Here is a 24,563-nt window from a genome sequence, read left to right as displayed (position 1 = left end):
TTGAAGTCTATTCATTGCAATGAATCAGAGAAAAATGGAGTGGTTTATGTGTGTAGGGGTAGGCTCAGCATTTAACTCATTAGCTATTTTTAATCTTCATTTGCTTGCTTGCTGTACCAAAGTCTAAGAGGCAGACAAAAACATTTTTAAAACGTGGGTTAAAGCCCAAGATGTAAGCATGAGTCTCAAGTTAGGTTCCTAAAGATATGGTTTCAGGCAAGATAAAGGTAAAAGGCACTTATTCACCCCACTAATGAGATCCTGTGTGCTGGATGGTCCAAGCATGGGGAGCTATAGCACACTGGGAGATGGGTTCTCCTTTCTGCTCAGTCCCTTAGACAAGCAATTACAGAATCTTTTGCTACTGCTGTCAGCTGATCTGGATACAAACAAAAATGCTCCATTTCGCTCACTAGTTCTCCTGGTTGGCAGCCCTTACATATCCTCTCTCAGCAAAGGGATTGGCATAGGGGAATCAGTCCCATCCTACTCCACTAGATCCTGGTCCAGGGCTGTGATCTGTTGCAATCAGCAGACCACCATCCTTCCAGAACACTCAGTTCTATGTAGCATTTCCTAACTCTGTCCTTTAGCAGTCCTCTAGCAGTTTAGTATGTCACTCTATTGGGGTTTGATCTTCCTCCTCCTTCTAGAGTTTATGGGCTTTCAATGACCCTGCTGTCTGAGAGAACTCACAGTGGGAGCTCTCCAGCTGTGGCTGATATCTGGGAGCTCCTGATGCTTCCCAGAGTCAACTGCACCCCGTTTCCTGGCTGAAATTTCATAGTTGCAGGGGTAGAGCTGGATGTGGTCAGGCATCTATGCCTTCAAAAGCCACCACTTGAGGCTTCATTAGTATTCAATATTCTCATCCTGTGTGTTCCTCATCATAGGAATGCAAGGGAGTTTGTGGAGCAGTAGATGTGGAATGGCACTGCTCATGTTCCAGGAATTGGGAATAGTATTGGTTTTATGCACGTGTCTCTCTCTCTTATTTTGCAGGACTTGCCTGACCCATTCAGATTGTTTGCATAGGGTGATTTATTTTTTTTCAGCCAGCAGTCAAATCATCCTTCAGAGTTATGCACGCATCCACCACTGGAGTCAACCAGAGATCATTTGTCAAAATCAAAATGACTCTGAGATGTAAAGTTATTCTACTACAAGCAATTTTAAATTGGTTTGGGCCCAGGCCAAAAATCCCAATCCAGATTCAGAGCTCTCGCATATCTCTGTCATGGTCAGTATGAGGACAGCTGTCTGATATCTCCCAGATAAAAAAATTAAAATAATTTAAAGAGATTGGGATCCAGAAATTTTTACAAATCATTATAAAGCTGCAGGGCATGAGCCCTCTCTCATAAGAGAAGAACTCATTCCATCAACTCTATTAGAGATGTAGCAACATGAGCAAAAGGAAAATTTGGCTCATGAAGTTTAGATCCTCCTCTGCTTTGGAGCTGTAGTTGGGATATTGGAAAATGACTGAATCCGCCTGCAATATGGAATGAAGATTTTTATCTCTTTGTCCCTTTGTACACATGCACACACATATATATGTAATCAAGCAAAAACTGTTAATTATCTATCTTTGCTGATTATTTTGGGGGCGATGATGCTAGAGTCATAAGCATTCATTTCTGTAGTGTTATCCCACTCCACCTCCTCACCATGTGTTAAATTACTGTGATATTTTTATTCTTCTCTTGTCTAGTGCTCTCCAGCCTTCTCTTTTCTCACCATTGACTTATGAGAACTGAATCTTTGTTATTTTCTCCTTTTTTATAATTGAAATTGTATGAGTGAGATGAAGGAAGAAGAACATTGGGCTGCTCTCCTTGTTTTGCGTTGGTGTTTACTATGACTCATATCAACAGCTTGGTGCTCTTGAAAAATTTTATGGTGGGAGAACCAACAGCCTGAATACAGCAAAAGTAACAGCAGAAGGTACTGTACTTGCAGTTCACTGATTCAAGAACATAATTATGGATGGTGAGGATGCATTTTTGGTAGGGGTTTACACCCACTCATGAGCTGGGTATGCAACATTTATCTGAGAAAGCAAACCTTGAAGGTTGAATTTCTGGGAGGGGGGACTTGTCAGGAAGAGATTTTGATTGACAGTTCACTCACCTTGTCTGTGAGATCCTTGTATACAGTGGCTGTGAATAGCAGTGCTAGAATTATTATTTATCCTTATGGTAGCACTTAAGGGCTTCAACTGAGACCAGGCATCCATAGAACCAGGCTCTGAACGTTAACACAGTAACAGTCAGTCCCCGCACAATGATTTTACTATTGGTTAAAATGAGATGGGAGAAAGGAAATGTTATTTGTCTTCATGTTATGCATAGGGAACTAAAGCAGAACAAAGTTAAATACTTTGACACAGGTGATACAGGAACGTTGTATCTTGTGCCCCAGCTGAATGCTTGAGCTACACAAAACATCTTTCCTTTCAGAAGTCAAAGAATTGAGAGGTAAGCAGTAATAACAGTCTAATCAATTGAAAATAGTGGGGTTAAATAACAAAGACATCCATATTAACCAGAACTTTACTGGAGGGACTGTGTTTATAACATGATCATCTCATGTCATAACATGATTTTGTCTTGCCCGCATAGATGGAACCGAATGGTGTTCTAAACAAGCTTCCAAATTGTGCTCTTGTTCTGATCTTTCAGGATTGGAAACAGGGGCTGCATCTACATGAGACTGACTGACTGTGCAATAATGACTGACTGTGCAGTTGTTACTGCACAGTCATTTAGTACTTGAATACCCAAGTACTAAATGACTGCACAGTAACCGGTTACTGTGCAGCAGTATCCCCGCACAGCTTCATGTGCAGTAGAGGTCACATGACAGTTCATGCCATGTGATACTACTGCATAGTAGTAATGGGCTACTGTGCAGTAAGTACCTTGTGTAGGTATGGCCAGGGAAAATAAATATTGCTATGGCATGATCTTGGGACTCTCAACATTTTTCTAACACAGTATCACAATACAATAGGTTTGCTAGTTCAGATAAAATAGAAGGGGGCAACAGCATATGAGGATAAAGGAAAAGCACATAGCTGAGAGGTCTTGATTTCTGACAATAGGGTGCAATTTTCAGCATAGAATATCAGGAATTTGTGAAGAACTCCCATTCTGAACGTGAATTACCTTGAAAGCAGTGGGATAGCAGTTCAGACAATGGCAAATATGAGAGTAAGGCAAAATTATATATATATATATAGTCTGTCTGTTTGTCTGTCCATAATGCTCTTGGAGCAATCTGATTGGTTTTTTCAGCAGCCAATCACAATGCTCACTGAAACAAACCAATCATAGTGCTCCTCACAGACAGACACACAGACAGACAGCTAGATGAGGAGGGTGGGGGGTGTCATGGGGCTGGACACGGAGTGGAAGGAGTGGCACATGGCTGGACGCAGATGCAGAGGGGGCATGAGGGGTGCGTGGGCCCAGACACAGGGGGGGTGGGGTGGCACACACCCAGATGTGGAGTGGCGGCAGCACAGACCAGTGGCTGGCAGCAGCGGTGGCTGCATGCAAGCTTCCTTCCCCTCCCCCTGCCCCCCAGCTCCTGGGAGGTGGGAGTGGCAGCATGGGGTGGTAGCACATGGTGCTCTGTCCATGCCCCAACCGCACTGTCATTCTTGATGGGCAATTTGCTAATATGAGAAAAGGTTTTATTTCTAGCCTTAGGGATTATAGAACCACACTAGCTGAAGGACTGGCTTCCCCAAGTTGTGCTAATTGATTTGCATTAATTTCCCAGGTGGACAATGACTTTACTACAAGCCTTGTAAATACAGCAAGAAGATAAAAATTCATTGTGACAAATAAAAACACTGTTCAGGTTGGTATTTGGCAACCAGTCCACCTGAGAACAAGTACTTATAACTTAAATACAAAAGGAATTGTTAGCTCAAAGCAGAATAATAATACATTTATTTTGGAAAGGCAAAGTCAGATATACATGGGAACTCATAGGGTGTGTCCAGTTGAGTGTGACTGTGTGGTATGTGGTGCTGCAAAAACACAGTTGGGTGTTCTCTGTGCTGCAAGGGAACACTGCCTGTGCATGTGCTGCTCCACTTTTTTTTCCTGCAGGATATTCAGGGAATATCCAGGGATCAAAAAAACCGGCAGAAAAAAACCTGGACCAGTGCATGCATGGGCAGCGCGCACCACTGAAAAGTGGAGCTGAGCTGTCTGGACCTGGCAGGATCACTGCTGCTGCAGCCCTGGGAGGCTCCCAGGATCCCAAGTAAGGCTGCTGGGGCCAGCCCAGTGCTGGTCCCAGCCTTCCTTACTCCACCCCACCCAGGGTAACTTGCCACATGCCAATGTGTGTGTGTCACAGGCATTCCTCAGGGACAGCTTTGCAAGGTGCCACCGCTGCTACCTGTCCCTGGGGAAACAAATGTCCGTGTTCATGTGGATGCGGCCATGGGGTGCACGTGTGTTTGCTGCAGCTTAAATAATAGCGGCACAATTTGTGCCAGAGATTTGTGCCTCAGCACATGCGCCTGAACATACACTTTGGTATGGAGCAAATTGTGCCACTTGGGGGAAACTGACCCTGCCCAGCTCCTCCTGGACCTTCCGCTAGGGGGAGCTAGAGGCTGGGGCCAGCACCTGTGCTGGCCCCAGCAGTGTAAAAAGCTGCCTTGTCCAGCAGCTCAGAGCTACTTGCCCTCAGGAGCTTCAGAGGCCCAGTCATTTGGTACCTGGGGACACTAGCCCTTTATGCCAGGTAGCCAACAACTCCTGCCACCACATCCTGTCCCATCATGTTTGCCTGGCTGGGCACGCAGGGTGTGAGGTTTGGAAGGGATGGAAACTGTGGGGTTTGTGGGTGGGTGTAGGGCATGTGGGGGGTAAGGTTTGTGGGGGGGGGTGGGGGTATGTGGGTAGGTATGTGGGTGGGGAGTTTGTGGAGGTGGTGTGGGGTTTGTGGTTGTAAGTGGCCTGTGGTTGTGGGGTTTGTGAGTGGATTGTGCGGGAGTTTGTGGGTGTAGGAGACTGTGTGCAGATGGGGGGAACTGCTCCTGGGGGTGGCATCCCCATCTGCCCCCCCACATGGTGCACAGCCCCCCCCCACAGCAGCAGTGGCCATTGGAGTGCTCACAGCCTGCTCCTGGCAGAGACCTCCAGCAGTGCATTGCCATCTCAGACCTGGGGGATGCACATGGTGCACAGTGCTGGCTTGGTCTGCTGGTGCATGCGTTTGACAAGAACCGGGACAGCTCTTGCTGTCACCCAGGAGCCTAGCACTGAATGCAGAAGCAGCGCATCATTGGGTTGGGCCAGTTCCTGCCTCCATGTGCCCCATGTGCCAGTGGACTGGGCCAGCACCATTCGCCATGTGCAGCCCCCAGGTCTGAGGTGGTGCCGCACAGCTGTGGGTCTCTGCCAGGAGTGGGTCACGAGCGCCCTGACGATTGCTCCTGCTCCATTGGCATGGGGCAGCAGGGCTGTGCACTGTGTGGAGGGATGGGCAGGGAACCTGCCCCTCCTGAGCAGTCTGCCCCACCCCCATGTCCCTACTTACTGGGGACAAAGCCTGGGTCCAATTCACTGCTGCAGCCTTGCCCCAGTCCTATTTTCCCCAGCATGCTGAAGCAACATGCTGGAGCAGCAGGGGCATGGGGCAGCCATAGAGACACTCTGGCTGCATGCTAGAGTGTCTCTGGAGATTTCCCGGTATCAAATTTAGAGTTTGCACTGCAAATATGCAGCATAGGGAACATTTTTTCATTGTTAGCTTGCCTCTTGCTGAATATCAAACTACTCTGAGGTGTCACAACAGGCATGTGCTCACTCGTCTGGACATGGCCATAAGGTTTACTTGAAGTAGCTGACCTATCCAAATATCTATTAATGCATGAGGAGAATAATAGCATAAACTCAATTACTAAATGGTTAGATAACTAGAAAATCTGTGCCAGGTGAACTATTATAGATAACACTGTTGCAACGGTTGCCTCCAGTGTCCTGGCTGGAGCCTTATCATAACCAGTGCTGTCATCACCATTTTAATGGCTGTGTCTTGAATGATTCAATTGGAGATATACTAGACTGGAAAAAATAACTACTGGTAATTGCTTTAAAAAAACTATGGGATGTTTGTTTCAAAATAAACAGTGTTTTTAGAAGTTTAATTAGAAGAATTGGGAGGTGTGTGTATTTTGGGGGAGCGAGGGAAAGAGATAGAGAAATTCAAGTAATTTCTATAAAACGACTTGTACTAATAACTTGTGATAGATCTGAATGTGCCCAGTAGAGCTGTTAACAGATAACAGGCAGAGTCAGAACATTTATGAAGTTAATTAATGTGCTATGCCTGTTTCAAGTGTTGCCTACCTATTAAATAGTGCAAAGCAAACCTTGAATTCAAGTTGAGTTATCTACCATAATCATAACGTAGTAACTCTTTTCATTGCTACTGCTTTCCAAAATCTGGTCTGATCTGGTTAAGTGTGGGCTATATTTGTTCCTAGTTGTATGACTGTATGCTTATTCAAATAAATTTGACATGATGTCATCATTATTGCCTACTTCATCTACTTTTGTAGTATCTGCAGATTTTAGCAGTAGTGATCTTTACCAGCTGATTAGAAAAAATACTGAATTGCAGTAGGCCAAAAAGGAAGCTTTGTAGGATACCAATAGAAAAATGCTCATAGAATGATGGCTTTTTAAAAAATTACTGCTTGAGGTTTATCAGTTAACAAGTTTTTAATCCATTAGTATAGGTTACCTGGATAATGAATCGTGCTAAATTTGTCAGCATCATCTGTTGAATGTCTCATCAAAATGTCTTTATAAATTTGGTTGAAAGAATATATTTAATCTAATTCAGTAACAATACTGTTTGTTTAACAAGAGCTATTTTTCATAAAGCCATGCAGATTTGCATGAATTATGCTATCATCCTTTAATTCCTCACTGATTATGTTCTAGATCAACCTTTCCATGACTTTGCCTGAAGGCAATGTCAGACTAAATAGCCCGTGATTATCTTATCACTTGCTTTAGCTGTTTTAAATACTGGCCTAACTTTAGTCTTTTCCAATTTCTTGAAACTTTTCCAGTTATTAAATTTATTCCTGTTCACTTAGTTTAGTACCTCTCAACCAATCAAGAATGGAGTCCCATTCTTAGGCACTGTACAAACACAGAATAGCAGGCAGTTAACAGTTTATAATTTAAGGGGTAGGTTTTGTAATATATAACACACAAACAGTATGAATGTTATAACAGAATTCCGTTCAATTTTTTTAAAATCACTATTATTATTTAAGAGAGCTCCTTGGCCACCTCTTGTAATACTCTTTGGGGCAAGCTATCAGCCGTTGCTGATATTAAGGTATTTAATTTTAATAGCTTATTTTTGACATGATTTCTACTAGATGATAAAAGGTATTTCTTTATCAAGGTAAAATGTTAAAAGCTCATCCTATTCTCCCTAAATATAGAACAGAAATATTTGTTGAATACTTCTGCTTTTTCTGTATTGATAAATCAGTTAGGTCCTGATTTAACAAGTCATTTCAATGTTGCTGACTTGAGGGCACAAATCTCTGCTTCGTTTCCCTACCTGTACTATATATTAGGGTGTGGCAATTTTCCATGTGTAGACAGGGAATAGTCTGAGCATTATGAGGACAAAGTTGTGGGTGTTCAATCACCTTTAGATACAAGAGACATGGTGAACACGGAATAGAAAAATACAGGACAGGGTTATTTTATTCTACAAGGTAAACCCTTCCACAAGCATCAGCTACATAGTTGGATAGGATTCTGAATTCTGGTGTTCCAGAAATAGACTTTGGATAAAATATGCTCATTGTCTAATATTACAATAATTATGTTTGGCTACTGACCATATGAAGGAGCAGAGTACATGTCTGCCATGTGATTACAATGAATCTATAACAGGTTGTTCAATATATTAGAATGACAGTCAAATTAAATGGTCTTGTACAGGCTGAGCATTTGGAGAGCCTTAGAAGTTGTAAATGGTAGCTCTGAGAAAGAGGACTGCTTCTGTTTACAGCAGCTTGATTAATGTATGGCAGGTGGTGTCCCTTCTTTCCCCCCCACCTCCCAATTCTAAGTTATCACTGCTTTTAAAAGAAGCTGTAAAGGAAAAAATACAGACACTCTCAGGTATTTGGACATCAAATGGAAATGAAGACACTGAACTTGGCATTTCATTATATCTGCCTCTGCAGCATGAAAATCTAAATGCAAAAATGATTAAAGGCCTGCTCCTGAGTCCATCAAAGTAAGTGCTAAGGCCCTGATAGTTTCTAATTGGGGTAAGATCAGGCCGATAGTTTTCTTTGTCTCATTCTCTTTGTTAGGAATACAGCACAGGAATACTCACTAATAAACATCTGAACCTATGCTCTTTCACCTTTGGAAAGCTATTAAGAATATTAATATTTGTAGTGTTTTTATTTAATTCTTGATATGTGTGTTGTTAAGTTATTAAGGTTGCTAATCCCATGCCTAATTTTACGGAGAGATAGAGGTCAGGGGAGGTATGGAAAAGGTGTTAATGGAATCCAAACACATACATTGGTCATGTTCGCAAGAGTAAACCAGGTTGTCATTTATTTTGTTTCTTCTTCAGAAGCCTGGGAGTTGAAAGTCCTAGGGACTGTGACCAAGCAGTAATTGACAGATTAAGTTTGTTGCAAGAATCAGTTTACAGAGGCCAATGGAAATGCTGTGCATTAATACAGCATGCATGAGAGGCAGGTGGATAAACCCATAGGAATCTGAGCAGAAAGAAAGCAGCCCAGATCACTGCACAAGGTAACTCTAGACAGAACAACACCTATAAACTATGATTAAGGCTGTGCGAAACAGCACCATTTCATTTTGACTTCCATTTTGCCATTTTGAAGGGACAGTGTTTCATTTTGTTGTTTCGAAGCACTGTTCTGTTTCATTTTGTTGAAACTGTTTCACTGTTTTGATGTTGTTTTGACGTTTCACCCATAGGCTATAATGGGGAATCATGAAAATGCCTATTACTTTGTCATTTCTTGCCTGCTTCAGATGAAAATTGCAGGAATGGTAGGTAGCCCCTTCTGAGGGCATGGAGCTTGCCAAGTTTCAAGCAGATAGGTGGAGGGTTTTTTGTGAAGCTGCACCTCAAACTGTTCAAAGCACAATTAGTATCACCTGCTGGCAGTGGCAGATACTGTCATCCCGCACACAGATCCAGGGGCCCGCTCTCCCCAGGAGGAGTCTGGCACAGCTCCACAGCCCTCCCAGGTGGTGTGGGCCCCCGTATCTGCGTGTGGGATCACAGCAGGCTGCCCAGCATTGGGTTCTTCCTGGAGTTCAGTGCGGGCTGTGCAGGGCAGACTCAGGTGCTGATGCTGGCCCCACCTGGCAGTGGTAGCATTCTGTCATCCACATGCTCTGCAGATAGTGAGTGTGAAGCTGAAAAAAAAAAAGCCCCGCACTTTCCAGCTCTGGTGGCAGTGACTGGGGCCTCTGAGCACTCATGGCTGAGCCCCACTGTGCAGCGTGGGGCAGCAGGGCTTGCCCCCTCAGCCTGGCACCCGTGCAGCAGCTGCATGATCATGCAGGTACAGTGTGGCTTGACAGGGTGCTGTGCAGTGTCCCAGAGCTGGGATGGATCCGCCTGCCAGCCAGAGCTTCTGGTTTGATCCCCCAGGTCTCTGATTATTCCCTCAGCTGTTTCCAGTGGGTGCATCCCCCAGATCAGCATGCAGGGCTTCAGCAGGCTGCTGCTGCTGCCTGGGGAAATAGCCCAGAGCTGCTGCCATCCCCAGCTGGCAGCAGTAGCCTGCTGTCACCCCACATCATCTGGGGGCCTGCATCCCTGGAAAGAACTGGGAGAAGTGATCAGAGAGCTGGGGGAAAGATCAGGATGATGAGAAACTGAACCAGGAACTGGGGGAATATGCAGGGACCTGAACATTCTTCCAGCTCCTGGTTCGATTTTCCAGCTCTTCCTGTGGGGTGCAGGCCACTGGATCTGTGTGCTGGGTTTCAGCAAGTTGCCACTGCAGGCTGGGGCCAGTGGCAGCCCCACAGTCTTCCTGGTGCTCGGTGTGGGCTTCTCAAACTCTGCGCACAGATCAGTGGCCCATGCCCCCCAGGAAGAGCTGGGTAAAAGATTAGAGAGGTGGGGAATCAAATCGGGAGCTAGATGTCAATATCAGAGCAGTCTGTCCCCTCTCTTCCCCCTCCCACTCTTTAGTTTCTATTTAGCTGCAAGAAAGCCTGGCTTCAAAACTTGAATTGTTTTGAAACTTTTGAAACATTTCAAGTGCATTCATTTAGTTTCAAAGCTGTTTCAAAGACTTTTGTTTCATTTTGATTTCGCTGTTTCGAGCTCGAAACGCGTCGAAACAGCTTAAAAATGAAACACCCATTGAAATTTTGCACAGAGATATCTAACTTCCCAATAGAAAAAAAAGCAATATCTGCTTTTCCTTGGTTCTTTGAAACCAAACCCCAGCTGTCACACCAGGTGGGCTGGTGAAGAATTTCAGAATATTTGGCTCAGTCAGTTACACATTTTTTTTTCCTTTTTGCATATCAAAAGTCCTCTATTGCAACCTTTTCATGATAAAGTCCCATGAAGGTCTACTCCTTACAAGGGTTTGCAGGATTGGGGAGTAACTTTTATAAGTATTTACTTATTCATATGAATGAATTTATTTTGATAAGGGGAAAAAAGGGAATGATTAAACCAGTCTCAAATTGTATTTTATTTTGAATGAAATGAAAAAGATATGTCTGACCAACTGATGCCTTATTGCCTTCACTGTCTTTCCCAGGACACAAAGAATAAAAACTGATGAGTTCAGAAAGACAAACACAGGTCTGCCACCACAGATGACGAAAAGTAAGGAATTAAAAAAAAAGAGTTAATTGAATGCTGCTTATAAAATGAGAGGTGTAATTTACTATGCAGGGAGCATAGCTAATATACTGCATTCATCTGAGGCTAATCATACTAAAGTAGGATTAAATTAAAGGATTTAAGCTACCTAAAGCTGTTTGTATGTATCCAACATTACAGCTTGAATATCTTTCAGGTAGAAAGAACAATCCTCATGGTTTTATCTGGTAATGTTTTTCCCTTCCACACTCTTTGATTTTATTATTTTGAGCCCCTCAGCCTATGCATGGCATTTGTTCAGTGCTGTTCTCTTTCTCTATTATTGTCCTCTTATAAGACCCCTTTAGGAAAAAAAAAAGTTTCCTTCTGATTCACATGCCATCTGCTCCTGTTTCTCTTAATTTAGTACTAAACTAGTGTCAAAATACCTAGTTTCCTAAAGACTTAGTGGAAGACATGCAACTAATTAAGCTCACCAACTGCGTACACCTATGTGTTCTATATCCAGATCAGTTAGGAAGTATGACTGAGGCTGGACTGGATATTGGGCTTGTTTCCCTGCTTTACGTCCCCCTACTGACCCAACATCAGGACATGATGCGTTAATGATAGATGTACAGTACCCTTCCAGAATTCAGATTTCTGGGAAACCCATGTGATATCACTATGGGTTTATATTAGAGAAGTCTTATTCTAATTTTTAGTCTTGCTTTAGGTACATCCACATGAGACGTGTCTACACGAGTGCAGTAGACTAATTCTACTGTGCTTTAGCATGGTGGGCCAATCACAAAAAAGCTTGCGCCAGCACTAATGTGCAGTAGTATTGATTACGGCGCATTAAGTTAGTACCTGTAATTACAGGTATTAACGTGCTGTAATTATGGTGCATTAATGAGCATGTAGATGCACCCTTTAAGTCTTACTTCTGAGGGCTGTCTTTGGATGGTATTTCAGCTCAGACTTTCTAAATCACAAAATACTATGGGGGCATCCTCTTGCTTTTTCTCCTCATGTGCAGAGATGATTGTCACTTGAGTTGCAATTTGACTTGACATCTGGTATATCTGCATTTCTGTTTTAAACCACTATCTTTAATGACCATAAGTAGTCAGTCCTCTGTTTGAATGTGTTATCTGAAGAGCACATTTGTCCTGTTATGTACACTCCTTGAGGCATTTAATCTCTAGAACAAACCCTGCCTCTTATATAGTATTTTTAATCCACAGATTTCAAATGCACTATCATTATCTCTGTCTTGCATATGAGAAACTGAGGCACTGAGCAGGGAAATAGCATGCCACAAAAATCATCCAGGAGGTCAGTGGCAGAGCCAGGCATGGAACTCAGGTTTCCAGCTCTATCCACTGGATGTATCCTACGTAGATATTTGATGCTGCTGCATGGAAGTGTGTCACCTTCTGCATTGCTACCCTCTGTGCATCCTGTGGGTGTTCTGAGATTTACTCTGGAGCTGATAGCTTCTAACTCTTGTCAAAGCTGATAGCTTGAAACTCTTGTCAGAGGTAGTTAAAAACTCACTTGTAAAGTGGTCAAAGAAAAAAAATCCCAAGCTAAAAGGACCAGTTAAATGGAATCTTCAAGGTAACAGGAAATTATTTTGAGAGCTTGGTAAATTCAGATGAATTAAAGGATAAATTTAGGTGAATTAAAGGATCTATTTGCTTATATAACTGTAGGAAATAATATTCATGCTCTGCTGATATGCAGCATAACAGGTTATTTTCCTTGGATTATTTAAAATGACAAGGATTCCTCTAAGATGATGGGCAGACTGCACATATTTTTGTGAGTATCTCCAGGAAGCAATTAACAGGGATGGGACATCCCATCCTTGCCAAAAGGAGAATGAGAAACCCATTACATTGTTTGCTGAAGATATTCCTCTGAAAACCAGAATTCACCGCTCCTCCTGTCAAGCAGAAAGACTGTGGGTAATTTTGTCTGTAATGTACTGATAGGAGGAAGCATCACATCAGTGGCAGAAAAAAACATCTGGACTGGAAAAGAATAGCTGCCAAGCACCTTAGACTGTAATCATAGCATGCCAGGGGAAAGACTTGATATATAACAACAAATTAAGTGCAGTCTGGGAGGAAACTATCAGACTCCTTGTGGAAGTAAGCAGCACAAGCCTCAGTCCAAAGAAAACAACCCAGCTTTTCCCAAAGCCTGCAGGGTAAACCCATGTTTCTTGGCTTGTCAGTATATACTTCTTTATGTGCTGTCTATATATGTATTTGCAAATGTGAAAAATATGCATTGAAAGGCCCTGAGTTAATTAAAGTGAACTCACTGTTGGTAGCCCGGGGTAGGTGCGATGCATATATTTTGGTGGGGAGGGGGAAAGCCCTAGGGTCCAAATGATTGACTTAATGAAACTTTATTATGTTTCTGCCCACTGGGCCTTAAGTTACACTTCAAAGGTAACATGCAAACTATCTCTTTGAAATTCAGTAGGTACGCATTTACTTATCATGCCTGGGTTTAGTAACAGTTTCCCAAGGGGAAAACTGTTTTATGCTGCCTGGTTAACTGGCGGAGGCTAGAGGAAATAACTTTACTATCTTAAACCTTTTTGAAGCAGGCAGGTCTTAAGTAGGCATTTCTGGCCTTGAGCTACTTCCCCTTCTGCCTCATGAACATTATGGCTTGTTTGCTCAATGTATGTTCAGTGGTGCACTTCAAGGACCCAACTACTTACCAATGATATCACAATATACAAATAACCTTTTATGCAGGGCTCTATAACTGTATAACTATACAAACACTTCATTGTTATAAAACCAGGCCACACTGGCACACAAATATTTTTCAGTGATGGAAAAACCTTCATAATAAGCTTTGCATATTCATAATAAGCATTTGAACCTAAATGTTTCCTACCCTGCAGCCAAGTATATGAGCATAAGTTACCATTAGGGCAGCACATCATTCGCTCAGCAGTAACTTCCTTTGCACATGGTCTTACCCCATGGCAAATGAGAACTGAGCGGCAGGGCAGACTTGGCTGCAGGCTAAGACTGTGCACATTGGCAGGGCTGGATTAACTCTTTAGTGGGCCCTAGGCAAACTAACTATGCACCTAATTGTTTTGCATAGGGTGGCAGCAGCAGCAGACACTGCCAGGACTTGAAGCTGCAGCATGCAGCCGTAGAAGGGAAGAGCAGCCATGCAGCACTGCCGCAGCAAAATAAGCACAACTGGGCCTGTCTTCACTTAGAGCCCTAAGCATATGCCTAGTTTGTCTATGCGTTAATCTGGCCCTGTATGTTAATTGTTATTGTGGACAAGCAAATGTGTTGTACAGCCTCATTCTTGTTTTCCACATAGTAACTTGTTCATGTGTGCACTCCCTAACTATGTTGCTTGCAAACCACAAATGTAACTTACACAGGAATTGGTGTAATGTGATATAACTCATAGATTTCAGTTATAGCTAATAGCCATATTATCAGCATGATATAGTAGCAATACTGTCCACTTGTGGTGAATTTGTGTAAAGATTCTTGTTCTGAAAGTCCCATTTTATGAGTGGACCAGTGAATCTCAACCAGTGTGCCACAGCACCCTAGGGTGCTATGAGATCCTTTTAGAGGAGATGCAGCACACTATTAGCACTGTTAGTTGAACACAAGATAAACTCAGAGATTACAAATAGGAATCCATGGCATCAAAAACATTTGGATCCGTTGTGGTCTTTCTGGCTAGAGATGGAAATTATAGATTAACCGATATAAGTGATTTGAAACTTGTTCAAATTTATAACACAACAGAAGTTCAATGCCTATAAACTGCTTTCAAAATGGCCAAAACCAGTTTAAGATAAACCTGGGTGGATGCAGTATGAGACTTAACTGATTTAGGTTAAGCTGGTTTATTGAACTTCTGTTCCAGATCCCCCTCCAGATGCAAGTTAACTCACAGTCTCCCAGTATCCCAGGATGCTTTGTACCTCCCCTACAAGCTCCCCCTGATAGTGTGGGTGGGCTAGCCTTGGTCCAAGCTATCCACTCCAGCTGAGCAGGGAGGTATGCTCTAGCACCCCTTGGCTTCTGGCCTGATCCACTGCAGGCATGTAGTGCATTTCTGGAATCAAAAGTGAATGTCTGTTCACTTGCTTATCAGTTCAATCTACATAGCTTAGACTCACTTTTGACCATTGAATTGATTCAGCTGTGGGCTTTTGACTGTTTGTAATTAAATTATTTGAGTTCTTTGTGACAGAAGCATCGGTCTTTCATTTTCTGTAGTCAAAAAATGAGTGAAAGCAAGAGATGACATTTTCTGAGGTGTGCCTTGGGTGCTTTGAGTCTAAGGAGGGGTAGGTACCTTGCATTTAAAAATGTTGAAAAATACTGAAATAGACCTCGGTACTGAAAAATCAAAATCTGTAACTAGATTATAAGTCAGAACCAAGGTAGGTTTCAGTCCTTTCCACTAGGGAGATGGGAGAGGAACAAAATCCTTATAATTTCAGATAACTACCAAGAAATCAAGTGTGCTTGGCTAGTTTTGAATAGTTGACAGTTTTGTTTGATTCTGTTTTCTTTTTAAATGCAAACCTTGTCAGTTTGAATGGGAAGGGAGAAGGAGTTATGAAAACATGATATACAGATCAGGTAAACAGATTTTCTTCTTAATTGCTTAAATAGTGCTGTATTTATATTTTTGTTTTTTGCATCTCAAGGAGAAATCAGCAAGTAAACAAGAAGTGTCACTGAAGTGGGAAATAATTATTAGTCTGACTAACAGAAAGAGCTCTTTGAAATGTTTAACAAAAAACAAAGAATCACAAATCATACTAATGAAACTCACAATAGCAAGCTGGAGAACACAGCTTTGGAGAGTAAAGAAAAGATGGTTAAAGAAAAGGAGAAGTAGATTCAGAAAGATGTACTGCCTCCATTTTCAAGGCATCTTCAACACAGCAGCAGTCACGCTGATCTGAAAACTGCTGGTTTGTTTAATGCCAGGGGTGTCAAACTCATTTGCTCCTGCAGGCCAGATTAGTTGCAAGGGGCAAGTTTGGGGGCTGGATCAGGCCACAGATCCTCTCCTCTTCCCCCTCCTCTCCCATGTCTGCTGGATCCACCATATGCATTCAGTGTGGGTTCTGGACCAGTAGCAGGCACCATGTGCGGCATGGATTCTGACATGGACAGAATGAGCACTGTGCACGGTACAGTCCAATCAAGATGGGTGACACACAGCACCCAGCCTGGCTGAACTGCACTTCATGCGGCACCTAATTTGGGATCCATGCTGCATGCAATGTAGGGCTTTGCAATCCAGGACTGTGCCGCACATTGCACCTTCTCCATCCAGTTTAGGACCTATTCTACATGTCGTACCTGAGGGTACCTGGTGCAGGCTGGGTCTTGGGATAAGTGCTGAACATCCCAAGCCCTGCCTGTGAGGCTGAGCCATTGTTTGTGGGTCATCTCAGACCTAGGACCAGCACTTGGGGCCAGACAATAGGGCTCTGTGGGGAGGATCCGTCTCATAGACCATGTGCTTGACAGTCTTGGCTTATACAGTTATAAATGAAAATGTTTTATTGCTAGGAGCAATATGTTTATTCACATATGCTTATTAACAATTTTCAAACTTGGTTGCCCAGGGTTCTTAAGATAATAGGATCATTGGAAAGTAGGCTTGGCAGGGACCTCACAAGCTCATCTAGTTTAGTCGCCTTATCGAGGCAGGATCATCCCTGACTAGTCTATCTCAGCTAAGTGCCTGTCTAACCTGCTCTTGAAAACTTCCAAGGATGAAGATTCCTCTAGGTAGCCTGTTCCAATGTTTGACCGCCCTTCTGGTCAAAAAGTACTGCTTAATCTCTAATTTAAATTTCCCCTGCTGCAGCTGGAGGCTTTGCTTGTAGTCCTGTTCCCTACAGCTACAGAGAGGAGCCCATCTCCATGCTCTCTGTAATTGCCTTTCAGGTTTTGAAGACTGTTATAACATCCTCAATCAGTCTTCTCTTCCCTAGGCTAAATAACTCTAGTTATTTCAGCCTTTCCTCATAAGTCTTGCCTCCCAGACCTCTAATTTTTTTTTTGTTGGTTTTCACTGGACTCTTTCCACACTGGCCATATCCTTCTTAAAGTGGGAGGCCCAAAACCGAACACAGTACTCCAGGTGAGACCAGGTAAGGGTACCTCCCATGCCTTTTACATTCAGGAATATAAAAGGAAGTCTCCCAACTTTCAGAAGCATCCAAAAATACCCATCAGTGTAGATTGCAGTTGTGGGTGCTTGGTGTATTTGTTTGGGTTTCTAAACCTTGAAATAAATGTTTTTGTTTTGTAAATGTTGATCCTAATGTTAAGCCTATTAAGCTCATGATTAGTTATGTAAAAAAACCCTATTTTCATGTTATCATTTATGTTCTCCCTTCCTGTCCTGTTTTTAATCTCCTGTTGTCTGTCATCACTGTGGACAGGTCTAGACTGCAAACTTGCTATGCCTGGCTGTGGTGCTGTACCGCTGCTCCATCTAGAAATAGTGTGTCTACATTGTACTTAGGCTAGGCAAATTAGCATCGCCAACCAGCACTGCTAATTAGCCCATCTTTGTTACTTTGCAAAAGGAGTCACACTGCTTCTGGTTTTAAAATGCATAGGCTGTGTAGAGCAATAGGGCATGCTGACCTCTACTGGACATGGCAAGATTGAACTCTAGACACAAATGTAGCCTTTGTGGGGTCAGGCCCATCACTATATTTGTGTACACAGCCTAGTTCAGTGGTGACTCAGGGAGCTCACTGGGCATGCTCAGCCCATCCAAGGCGGGGTAGGGGTGGTGGCCACATCCCCTCTCTTCCTGGATCTGTCCATGGTGTCAGAGAGGCTAGAAATTCTATAAGGATAATTCTGGGTATGGTGTCCTGAAGTGAGGGAGGTTTTGGAGATATGCGGGTCATTGGCTTTGATGGCCTCCAGACCTTATGGGAAATAGAATTATGACAGGAAAGGAGGAACAACGGCTGTGGTCCAAGTGTTATAGGCTTCTCCCATTATTTAGCATTAATTTAAATGAGGAACTTGGTGCTATTAGCAAGACCTAATAGCTGACCACCAAATTCCACTGAAGTCAAAGCAAGAATCCATACTTGGCTGCCTGTAAGCCACAGGGAAAATGGACTCAATATTTGTCAGGGGCAGTGATTCAGATTCAGTTCTCCAAGGGACTGTAATGGGGAACCCTGGCCCTTTTAGTGAAGAGCAGTGGAGCCCCTTTAAGGGCAGAGTCTTTAAAGCACAGGCAGCCTACAGAGTGGGGGTCAAGAGACAGCCTGTAGCTGGGTCAGCTGACTAGGGCATTGCATGAGTAGAAGTGGGCTCAGCCCAGAGCTATATAAGCCCTGGACTTTAGCCAGTCAAGGAGACCAGCCCTGAGAGTTGTGGAGTATGGAGCTCCTGACAGCAGCATGGTGGGGCCCCCAAATCTGCAGTGGGTCTGGTAGGAAGCAGCTCTGCAGGCCTGTGAGCAATGGAAGAACCACCTGGGGCAGAGAGAGAGAGACTGATTATGCAGGCAGGTGGCCTTTATTTTGGATGCCTAACAGAAGGCCAAAGTGTTATAATTTTTGTTACACGGTGGCTTGGGTTTGGGACTAAAGATCTGGTTTGGAGGTCCCATTAGTGTCCTAGGGGCATGTCAGTGTCTTGAGCCTTGCTGGGGCAGGCTCTGGGCAGAGTGTGGGGCCGCAGAGTCCAGTGCCAGAGAGGGGCAAGACTGGGGCTGTGGCCCAGAGGCCAGGCCTAAAACAGTGGGCCTTGACTGTGGGACCAACCAGAAAAGTGGGATGGAAGCTGGGAAGGCTAAAACCCCAACAAGGTAAGGAAGGCCTGAAGTGGCTTAGAGATGTAGGGACAAGCATGTGTGCAGTTTAAAAGGGCCCGCCAAACAGCAAAAAAGCCCAGTTAGGCTCTGGAGCGGTGAGAGACATGCAAGTGAAAGCCCACTGCACCCCCGCTCCCCCGAAGCCCCCCAGACACCTCAGGTGCCCCCCAGCAGCTTCAGAGCCTCCTGCCGACCCCCAGCACAGCCGGAGGCAAGCAGGGCTCATGGTGGGAAGGGCTTAACCCCTCTCTGAGTGGGAGGAGGCAGCTGCGTTGGAGCTGGGCTGGGTCAAGCCCCTCCCAGGCCCCTACTTTGCCCAGCCCCCCAGGGAACCACGTGACCGGAGCTGCATGAACAGGCTGTGCAAACAGGCATGCTGTCTGCTGGTGCGTGAGTTTGCATGGAGTTCACACAGGAGGGGGCGCGGGAGGGCCTGAGACCCTGCCTGCGAATCCCACAGGGTAGTCAGTCCCAGCTATAGCCAGCCTACCAGAGGCATGACACGGATGGGCATGTGCCGCATGCCTCGGGTCCCCTCGGGCTCTGCGGCCCCCCCACTGGGCACCTCAGAGACGGCCACCCAGACGGAGCCCATGGTTCCGGGCTCCACGCAGATGGAGCCCCTGGCACTTGGCTGCGGGGGCTGTCCCTTTTTCAGGCTCTGGGGCCCGGGAGCATGGCCACCTCCCTGTGTGGGGTCTGCTCCCTTTTGGGGTCTCTGGCGCGCCAGCTGGAGGAGCTCCAGGCCTCAGTCCAGAGACTGTGCGCCATCAGGGACTGTGAGCAGAAGATTGACTCCTACTGCCAGGCCCTTCTCCCCCGGGAGCTGGAGGGTAGACCACTGTCTCCCTCCAGGACAAAGGAGGACTCTGGGACCTCCCACTCTGTCCAGTTTGTCCACTCAGGGGCATGGATCAAGGTGGTCAAGGGCCCTAAGGCCCACCGCACCAAGGCCTCTGCCTCGCCGGAGCTTAGCAACAGGTATGCACCTCTTGCTGCTCCAGCACAGCCTGTTGAGTTGCCGGCTCCCGCAGGCAACACAGGCTCAACTGCAGCTACCGCTCCCACTCTCCCCAAGACAAAACGTAAGGTGTTTGTTGTGGGAGACTCCATCCTGAGGGGACTGAGGGGGCAATCTGCCACTCCGACCCCTTAGCCCAGGTCTGTTGCTTCCCGGAGGCCTGCATCTGGGATGTTGCGGAGAAGATCCCAAAGCTCCTCCAGCCCACAGACCACTATCCCATGCTCCTTATTTATGTGGGCACCAATGACACGGCTCGGAGTGCTCCCAGCCGGGTCATGAGGTGCTATAGGGATTTGAGAGCGGGGCTTAAGGGTCTGGGAGCACAGGTGGTGTTCTTGTCGATCCTCCCAGTCTTGGGCTATGGGCTGAGGAGGGAGAGGAGGATCTACATAATCAACCAAAGACTGCGGCACTGGTGTCATAAGGAAAGCTTTGGATTCCATGACCACAGCCCGCTCTTTGGTGAGAGAGGCAGTGAGCTGCTGGGAAGAGATGGCCTCCACCTCTTTCCCCTGGGGAGGAGGCTCTTCTCAGCCAGACTGGCTGACCTGCTCCACTGGGCTTTAAACTAAGCCCGCTGGGGGACAGGCGGACTACTGCCACTGCTGGCCCGCTGAGCAACCCTTGCAAAGCCAGCAGACCAAGGCACTTAAGGGAGCCCACCCCTGCCCTAGCCCTGGTACAATCTGTGGGCAAGGCAAGAGCCCCCAAGGGGACACTTGCCTGCCTGTACCCATGGCAAGCTTCTCAAGCAAATCCCAGGACGTCATTCTCACCTTGTACTCGGCTGGAGTACTGTGTCCAGTTTTGGGCTCCACAATTCAAAAAGGATGTGGAGAAGCTTGAGAGAGTGCAGAGAAGAGCCACGCGCGTGATCAGAGGTCAGGAAAACAGAACTTACGATGACAGGCTGAGAGCCATGGGGCTCTTTAGCCTGGAAAAGCACAGGCTCAGGGGTGATCAGGTGGCCACCTATAAGTTTATCGGGGTGTTCACCAGACCCCCCCAAGGGATGACGAAGTCGAACAGTTATAAACTACTGCGAGACCGTTTCAGGCTGGACATAAGGAAGAATTTCTTTACTGTCTGAGCCCCCAAGGTCTGGAACAGCCTGCCAGCGGAGGTGGTTCAAGCACCTACATTGAACACCTTCAAGAGTAAATTGGATGCTTATCTTGCTGGGATCCTATGACCCCAGCTGACTTCCTGCCCTTTGGGCGGGGGGCTGGACTAGATGATCTTCTGAGGTCCCTTCCAGCCCTAATGTCTATGAAATCTATGAAGTGTCCCACCCAGTTGGTGACTCAAAACACCCGTGAGGTATGGGGTATGTTGTAGGGGTGGAATGGACCCATTCAGTTAGGCCTGAAAGGATCATTAGTGCAGATCAGGGCAGCCTCCTGTGCTTTAATAACAATTTCCATCAAGGTGTAGTGAATGCAAGAAGGGTGGACTACCTCAAGAATAGGGTGCAAAGAATTTGCTTGGCCTTTAGGAGTTTCACAACCACCCTTGGGGATGGTATTTCATTACAGGGATGCACTAGCATTCAAAGATCTTGTCATTAGATGCATAGTCAGGTTGAGACTGCCATGCAACAATTGATTGTGGGTAGGAGGGATTGTATCTGCAGTTATGTAACTGTGGTTTTGCTTTCTGGTTACTGCCCTGGTGTAATCCTAGGAGTCTGCTGAAGGCGGTTTCCAAGTTGTGTTAGGTTCAAATACAGCCTTTTAGGGAAACCTCACTTTTGCCTTTTCCTATCTTTTGTTTGTTTGTTTTTTCCCTGTAGTCTGAAATAATAAATTTAGATTGAAGGTATTTGGTTGCTCTTTGTATGTAGAAAAGAGGGAGGAGATGTGCGGGGGTTGGGAAAGATACAAAGAAAACAAGGGCTCATTTGATGTCTTTCATTGCTTTATGGTGTGTACTCCTAGCTTTACCAATTTAAACTCCTGTCGCCTTAATATAACCTATAATTTATTCCTCAGGGTACTTCAATTATCAAGTGTCTATTTAAAGTATCTAATAAGCTATCTTTGACAGCTCTGTGATCCGAGTTCTATAGACACTAATGTAAAGCAACTGATTTTTTTTTCCCCCCCGTTAAAATATTTTTCTCCGAATAAAAGTGCTCCTTATATCTTGAAGGAATAAATCCATGTTCCATGCTTAGGTTTTGTTCTGGAGTTTCTCATTTTGTACTTGAGTAGGGGAAACTGCTTTGGTTTCACAAGTGTTTTAGTGGTGTTTATTAAATAAATAAACTCCTGTATTTTGTACAAAATGACAGTCGGGATCCTCATGACGTTATTGCTGTAATTTAGCATGCTCACAAACTACAAGTTGTTGATATTTCTAGAAATAACATTTCATGATATTCACATTTGTTTGTCAGATGGAATACATTTATATCCACTCTGTTTTGGATAAATTCGAGTCTGGCTATAATCACAATATTTCTTACAATCTTAGCTGGCAAAAATGTTATGAACAGGCTATGTTATGCTCAGTGTATAAGAGAGGGCAAAAAACCACTAACCAAAACCATTGTCAGGGATGATGCTCAAGGGCAACCAGCACAGTTTCATTAAGGGCAGGTCATGTCAGACCAAGCTGATTGCCTTTTATGATCAGGTCACAAAAGCAACGGATGCAGGTGTTGCCGTGGACATAGTCTTTCTAGACTTCAGCAAGGCCTTTGACACTGTCTCCCACCCCATCCTCATTAAAACTAGGCAACTGTGGCATTGATGCCTACACAGTCAGATGGATTGCAGATTGGCTGAAGGGTCATACTCAGAGGGTGGTGGTGGACGGGTCATATTCGACCTGGGGGGAAGTGGGCAGCGGAGTCCCCCAGGGCTCGGTCCTTGGGCCCGCGGTGTTCAATTTCTTTATCAGTGATTTGGACGACGGGGTGAAATGCAACCTGTTTAAATTCGCTGATGATACCAAAATTTGGGGTGAGGTGAGCACGCTAGTAGGGAGGGAAAGACTGCAGCAAGACCTGGATAGGTTACAGGTGTGGGCTAACATAAACAGGATGTGTTTCAATACTGACAAGTGCAGGGTCCTGCACTTGGGCAGTAGAAACCAGCAGCACACTTATAGGATGGGAAACTCCCTTCTTGAGAGCACGGAGGCAGAAAGGGATCTTGGAGTCATTATTGACTCCAAGATGAACATGGGCCGGCAATGCAAGGTCACGGTTGGCAGGGCTAACCAGACCTTGTCATGCATCCACAGGTGCATCTCAAGTAGGGCCAGGGAGGTGATCCTCCCCCTCTATGCGATGCTGGTCAGGCCACAGCTGGAGTACTGTGTCCAGTTCTGTGTGCCCCATTTCAGGAGGGATGTGGACAACATTGAAAGGGTCCAGAGGAGGGCCACCCACATGATCTGGGGACAACAGGGCAGACCCTACATTGAAAGACTGCGGGACCTTAACCTGTTCAGCCTTCACAAGAGAAGGCTGAGGGGGGACCTGGTCACTGTTTATAAACTCACTAGGGGGGACCAGAAGGGTTTAGGGGAGACACTGTTTCCCCTAGCACCCCCTGGCACGACAAGGAACAATGGACACAAATTATTGGAGAGTAGGTTTAGATTAGACATCTGCAAGAACTACTTCACAGTTAGGGCGGCTAGGAGCTGGAACCAACTTCCTAGGGAAGTGGTGCTGGCTCCTACCCTGGGGATCTTTAAGAAGAGGCTTGATGGCTACCTGGCTGGACTCATTTGAGTCCAGTCTTTTCTCCCGCCCAGGTGCGGTGTCGGACTTGACACAGTCAGGGTGGCTAGGGCCTGGAACCAGCTTCCAGGGGAAGTGGTGCAGGCTCCTAGCCTGGGGATTTTTAAAAGGAAGTTAGATGAGCACCTTGCCGGGGTCATCTGACCCCGGTGCTCTTTCCTGCCAAGGCAGGGGGTCGGACTAGATAATCTACCTAGGTCCCTTCCGACTCTAGCTACTATGAAACTATGAAACTATCTACAAGGTCTCTTCCGACCCTACTTCTATGATTCTATGAAAACCAAATGGATCGCCTTCAACCAATGATAAAAAACAAGCTGGAGGTGTGGCACAAATTACATTTTAAGACACAATTAACGGGTTCATGGTATTTTAAATAGTAACCTGGCCACACATTAAAGTCAAATTAAGGCATGATAATACAGTTAGTGAGCCACAAAGTTATTTCATGTATAATGTGGCTCATTTGTATCACTCCTTAAATTGAACAGCTGAGTGTCAGGATCCAGCCTAAGGCAGCCCCAGGGTGGCAGCCTGATCACAGGGTCTCTGTGCCTGGGGCAGACTTACAATGCTGGCTGGGGTTTTGACAATGCACTGATTGTCACTTAGGGACAAGGACCTTACTGCATTTAGTTTCAGATCCCAGTTTTGTCTCTGCCCTCAATTAACTACAAGCCGAATGTTGTTTTAACTTGCTGGTGCAGTGGAAGCCTGGGATTATAATCATGGTCTTGGGCTCCTCTTGCACTGACAAGTAAGGTGCAATAGGGATCTGATCCCCAGTTCCAAAACTGCATGTCCTCCCGTGCATATGTGGAATGGGAGGAGGTGCAGTTGTTGGTATTGTGTATTAGGTCCCATGGTGCTTTATGTCTGTTAGAGGCCATAGTCTGAGCGTGGTGAGGAACTACCCAATTCCACAGAGAACTTTCCAGGGACAGTATTTTGGAGAGTGAAACTGCTTGGTCACTTTATAGATGTGTGTGCTCCTGTTTG

This window comes from Crocodylus siamensis, chromosome 1 (genome assembly GCF_052110815.1).
Source record: "Crocodylus siamensis isolate JL-2025a chromosome 1, ASM5211081v1, whole genome shotgun sequence".
Taxonomy (NCBI): Eukaryota; Metazoa; Chordata; order Crocodylia; family Crocodylidae; genus Crocodylus; species Crocodylus siamensis.
This window is presented reverse-complemented; position numbering follows the sequence as displayed.